The sequence below is a fragment of the Dipteris shenzhenensis genome, chromosome 19 (assembly GCF_047967505.1).
Source record: "Dipteris shenzhenensis isolate YYH24624 ecotype China chromosome 19, Dip_SZ_1.0, whole genome shotgun sequence".
NCBI classification, from domain to species: Eukaryota; Viridiplantae; Streptophyta; class Polypodiopsida; order Gleicheniales; family Dipteridaceae; genus Dipteris; species Dipteris shenzhenensis.
Window position 1 is genome coordinate 38,962,079 of NC_141614.1, and position 5,611 is coordinate 38,967,689.

Genomic DNA, 5,611 nt, shown 5'->3' on the forward strand with positions numbered 1-5,611 from the left:
AACATTTTTGGCCTGCCATAGGTAGGTCTAAGTAAAGGCAATTGAAAAAATGTCATTTTTTATTTTCAAAAAATCGCGATTTTTTATTGATCGGCTTGCTATTTTTTCCTCTAGAAATCCTTCACATTTTTAGCACACCTCTCTCTCTCTCTCTCTCCCCCCCCCCTCATCGCTTTCGATTCATCATCTCTGCCCTCTTTCGCTATTTGGATCTAGGGCAGGCCTTGTGAATGATTTATTATAATTCACCTTCTTTGAGAAGTACTATTTAGTATTATTCCTCTCATTAAGGCAGCCAACCTTTGTGTAAACGGGGCGGATAGTTGACAACTATTGTGTGTGGGAGGTCAAGGTGAGCTTGTTTGCTCAAGAAAAATACCGCTGTGTTCTGGGATTGTAGATTACTCTCTCTATTTTTTTGGTTCAAATGCACCGTGTATACATTGTTCTTGTTGATTTTGGTGTAATGGGCAGTGTTTTTTGACAAGATCGAATTGGGTTATGCAGACTCCAACTACAAAGCTTGGACAGAATTTCCAATGGACGACGGAGAGATCGATTTCACTGAATCTCATTTTGTGAATGATCTTCCTCGCTCTGCCTCTATGGAGAGCTTCTTCGACGAGCTTTTGAAGAATACTCACGCTTGCACTCATACCCATACATGCAACCCTCCCGGCCCAGACAACACTCACACTCATACGTGCTTTCATACCCACACCCACCTTTTTGCCTCAACCGACGAGGGCACCTCCGAGGATAAATCAGAAAATCACTCTGCTCCTTCGCCTTCGGCTGGAAAGAAGCGCCCCGTTGGAAATCGGGAGGCTGTGAAAAAGTACAGAGAGAAGAAAAAAGCCCAGACAGCCTTTTTGGAGGAGCAGGTAAATCAACTAAGGATTTTAAATCAGCAACTGGTCCGGAGATTGCAAGGTCAAGCTGCTCTAGAAGCTGAGGTTATTCGACTGAGAACGCTTCTTTCTGAGTTTAGGGGAAGAATAAATGCAGAGCTTGGTTTATCTGCTCAAAGGTATCACGCCCTACCTGACATGGCGGTTGCAAAAGGGGATGGTAGTTTGCAACCTCTTTCAGGAGGATGCTTGCTCACTGTCAGTGTACCCTGTGATGATGATATAGCCTGTTTGCATGCATCCTTGGGGAGACAGAAAGAACTTAAGGAGCAACGTGACAAAGATACTGTGACATCCTGTGGAGACTGTGAAGTGGTGGACAGGTCAAATTGTAAGCGTGCAAGGTCAGATAATTGTGGTGGCGAGAAAACAAATAAGTGAAGATGCAAATGTTGTCTGTGCTCAGGTAATGTTGCCCATATATAGGGTGTGTCTATTGAGGAATATGCAAAGTTAGAGGAAGAGTGTGTGGCTGAAGCGAGCCCCTTGCGAAGAAAGGGGGGAGGATTGCTCATTTTCCTGCATTGAGCTTGCATTGAGCTTGCTGGGTCTTCTCTAGTATAATTGTTCTAAATGTCAAGTCCTATTTACAGTGCCTGTTGATGAAGGCTCCTAAAGTCTCTCATGGGCCATCTTGTCCGGATGTTTGCAATGTATAACCATCTGTATTCTAGTGCTGAATATGATATTTTATTTTTCCATCTTAAATTAGGGAGCTGTTCTTGCGAACTAAAGTTTTTTGTTGCAATACAGGAAGGCTACATCTGCTGGTCATACTTTTAGCTCTTCTGTGTATGGCCTCTCAGTTGTATGGGACTTTGCAAGCATGATATAAGTGGTTTTTTTCTCTTGTTTTTGTGTGTGTAGGGGTCTTGGGGTGGGTGGCCAGGGGGAGAGGGAGGAGCTGTGGGTGTAGTTGAAAGACAAGCTCCTGCAGAATTCCAATGGAGTGGCTCCCTTGGAGATAAGGCTTAAACTAAAGTGTACCCACTTTTTGACAGTTTTGTATATGCTTTTGCCAATGGGGAACGCCTAAAATGGATTGTTAGATGGCTCAAATGTTCCACAGTAGGTAAACAAGCATGAAAACAAGAGGAGACCAACATTCTTTTCCTAACACGTAGATTCCCATCTGCATAGCTCAAGGTCTATATTTGGGACGGCTGCAACTTTTCATTATTATTCTCAAGTTGACACAAACCATTGTAGTCTACCATAACTTGCATTGAACTAAGTGCCCAATGTCTATTCTCTTCTTAGATATGCTATCTATTCTAAGAGGTAGAGCTATTAGTTGTTGCCATTGGATTGGTTGAGCAATTAGTTAAGTTGAGCCAATTGATCCTCTATAGCATTGGGCCGTTTCGTTCCACATGGTTTTCGAATAGCAATTATGAGAGGCATAACCAAGATGCAACCGCATGTCTTAAGGTTGCAAAAAGCTTGCTTTGCGAAACCAACTGATAATTAGCATGAATGAGTCTCTAGTCATTTTGTCGTTATAAGGTTAGGGGAAGGTAGGCAGACCCATAGCAATGTCCTAACAACGTATAGCTAGATTTTCAAGTGAAGTGTAAACATCCCAATTAGTAGACCATTAGTCAATCACCTAAATTAATCCTAAACTAAGTGACACCACATGCCATTCTATTCCTTCACCACATTGGTGTGAGCATATTATTAGTAGAAGATCCCTTTGCTCATACAAAAGTCTAAAGAGCCTTGGGAAATGTATTTACCTCCAAGTTCCCCCTCGTGATGTAGTGCCAAGCTTATATCACTATTCATTCTTATGGCTTTATGTACTTTGGAATTTGTTGTGAGTGTTGCTTGCCTTAAACCCACGTTTCATTATAAATCCCATTATTATCTTTTCATAGACTATGGGACAAGTTGTGCTTTGCTCATAATTTCCATGGAGGTAAAAATCAATCTACTAGTCTTTGGTGTTTGTATGTCACACAAGATGACATTTCTTAAGGATTGCTCTTCTATGTGGCATGCATGAATAAACTAAGTGAAACCTCCAGTGCCTTTGTCTACACCTTGCATTGGTCAAAATACACCCCTTGCCATTTCTATCTTTAGAGGTTGAGCAAATGGGAATTTTTTCTTAGTTTTTGTTTTGTTGTGCTATCTATCCATCTTACGGGGCGCTTGATGCACTGATGTGCAAGTACATGTGCAGAAGGCTAGCACTCCAAGTTTCCATTTGCCCAACCTTTGAATATTCTTTGCTTCTTAAGCCACAAAGACGATTCTTTCAAGGTTTGCCCCATGGATTGCTATTGTCCACTGTAACGTTCTCTTGCCTGCACATCTTCTTTACTTGAGACAAATCACATCTCATTTATTATTGGAAGTATCATGGTAACTTCCATTTTCCTTAGTATTCTTGCAAACTAATTTCTTTTACTTCCATGATATGATGTCAAGTATAATTGAACTCCACACACGTCTTAGCCCTTTGCTTCTTTTCACTTAGCAAGGAGGGTTCTCTCACCTCGTAAATGACTCATGACAAAGACACAATACTCCCCCTAAAGAAACTTAAGGTGGTCCTCTAATTGGTACACATAGGTTTACAGCTTTTAGTATCAAACCAAATTTTGAAACCATAACAAGATGAGTCTTTAAGAGAGCCTTTCAATGATCTAAGTTTTATCGAAAACAAAGCAACGTTACCAAGATACAAATATTAAATTGACAAGGGATCAAAACTATCACATAGAAAATAGATTGTCATACACGTAGACTAAGAAAATTTTATTCTTGTATCTGATCCAAAAATTGAATGCATCAGAGAATGCACATTGAAGCAAGCCTCATGTTCATATAAGCTTAATTAGAATCAAAAAGGGATTGAAAAGCTATGACCATTTTACTAAAAAGGGTTAAAAACTAACATAATCCTACACAAATACACACAATCTTACCCCACTGATTAAAAGGCTATGAGTGTTTTATCACGAGGAGGTTACCTCTTCTTTAACTGATTTTGCTTGGTGAAGGTACTTTGTCAAGACACATTTGTCATCAATGATGCAAGGACATTATTGGTCACCTAAGAGGGAGGAAGAAGACTTTATTATGGCTTGGGAAATAGGCATACAATATGAGTACACTAAGTGTTTGAGTGGAGACCTCTTTGAGGCTTCTTGAAGAGCAAAAGAGAACAAGGAGAGAGAAAAGAGATGGGGGGACTCAAGAGAGACAATGTGAAGTGACCTTGGTTGCCATAATTTGTGAGCATATGCTAAAAATACAAAGGAGAGAAGAAGTTTCATACATGAGAGAGAGAGAGAGAGAGAGAGAGAGCGCTCCAAGACTACTCATGGAAGAAGAGAAAACTAGAGAGAGGAAGAGGCTAATTGAGGAATCATTCACATAAGGTTCATGGGAGAGGCTTAAGGGCAAGAGCTATAAGTGGTAGAATTATTGGCGAACAAGGCAGAGGAGGGCTCCTTTTATAGGCACTTTGTCACCCTCCTTACCTAGTTACAGTTGCTTCTTTCTGGTTGATACTGGTCTCCATCCATGACATTAAAAAATGTCACTATCCATGGCCCTTTTTATACTCTTGACATGTGTCCTTGTCAAAGTACTTTTGGAATCACTACCCCACATGCGTGTTTCAATTAGTGGATAGTGGTGGCTGAGAAGCCATTGAATCAAACTCAAATGGTTGAGTGTTATAATGCACTTGTTGAATGTTTGCACAAATTTGTGTAGTATATGGATGGAAATGTGTCACAATCGATTGTTGTACATTTTTGTAATTGTGCTATGTTAACATTAAATGTTTGTCTGGAAATCCACTAAGTTCTACAAATTCTTGTTTACATATGCTTAAGGATGTTTATATATAATTGTAAATGGTCAAGGGCATTTATGTTTGTTTAAACATTTTTATGTTTAATTGCTCAATTGAGCGAATTATTTCACACAAATGAATACTTTCACGTACAAAAGTATATTCTATATACTTTCACGTACACAAGTATATTCTATATACAATTAAATGTTAAAAACTTAAGACTACAATTGAATTATTGAACTCAACCAATCTAGCACAACTGTCAAACAAATGCCATTTCATCAATGAGGGTTTGATCAACAACTAATGACATGGCATCAAATTGGGTTCAAGTGCTATGTCATGGATTTGATGCATTTGTCCAGTAGGCCATGGCCCATCAAGCCCAAGAGTAATTGGTGAGATCATCAAATTAGAGGAGATATCTGGATCAATGAGGATTTAGGAGCTCATGAAGGGTGAGATTTTTGATAATGTATGCATGGTATTGCACAGGTTATACAGCTCGCAAAGGACCCTGTTCCACCTAAAGCGAACTAGCATCTGATGGTGCTAGTGCCATTCAGCTGCTGCAATGGGAGTTTTTTATCTGTTTCCATTTGTCCCATATATAGTGTTTTTCATTGATGGGGATAGTTGATTCAAGGATGTGTTGTCATTAGATGACTACGCTATGCATAGTCAGGAAGAAGAGCATCTAGTTGAGGAGGGATGTCTTCCATTGGGCATTATCTTGACCAAGTTGCTCCCCATATCTTGGTCTTCCATCAGATATTGCTTCGGACGGAAGGTTAGACATCATGAAGTTGGTGGTCCTTGGTTGAATTTTGGAGATGAAACCTATCCAACAAAATGCCAATCGTGTAGTTTTGGTTAAGCGTAG

The 5,611-nt window shown here is 39.8% G+C and overlaps 1 pseudogene across 1 annotated transcript; it reads left to right on the forward strand.

Moving 5' to 3' along the window:
- Window positions 1-315: 315 nt before the first annotated feature.
- On the forward strand, window positions 316-1,622 carry LOC147890451 (basic leucine zipper 23 pseudogene; annotated as a pseudogene). Its single transcript, XR_015542751.1, has 2 exons — window positions 316-352; window positions 508-1,622. The product of XR_015542751.1 is annotated as a basic leucine zipper 23 pseudogene (transcript).
- The last annotated feature ends 3,989 nt before the right edge of the window (window positions 1,623-5,611 follow it).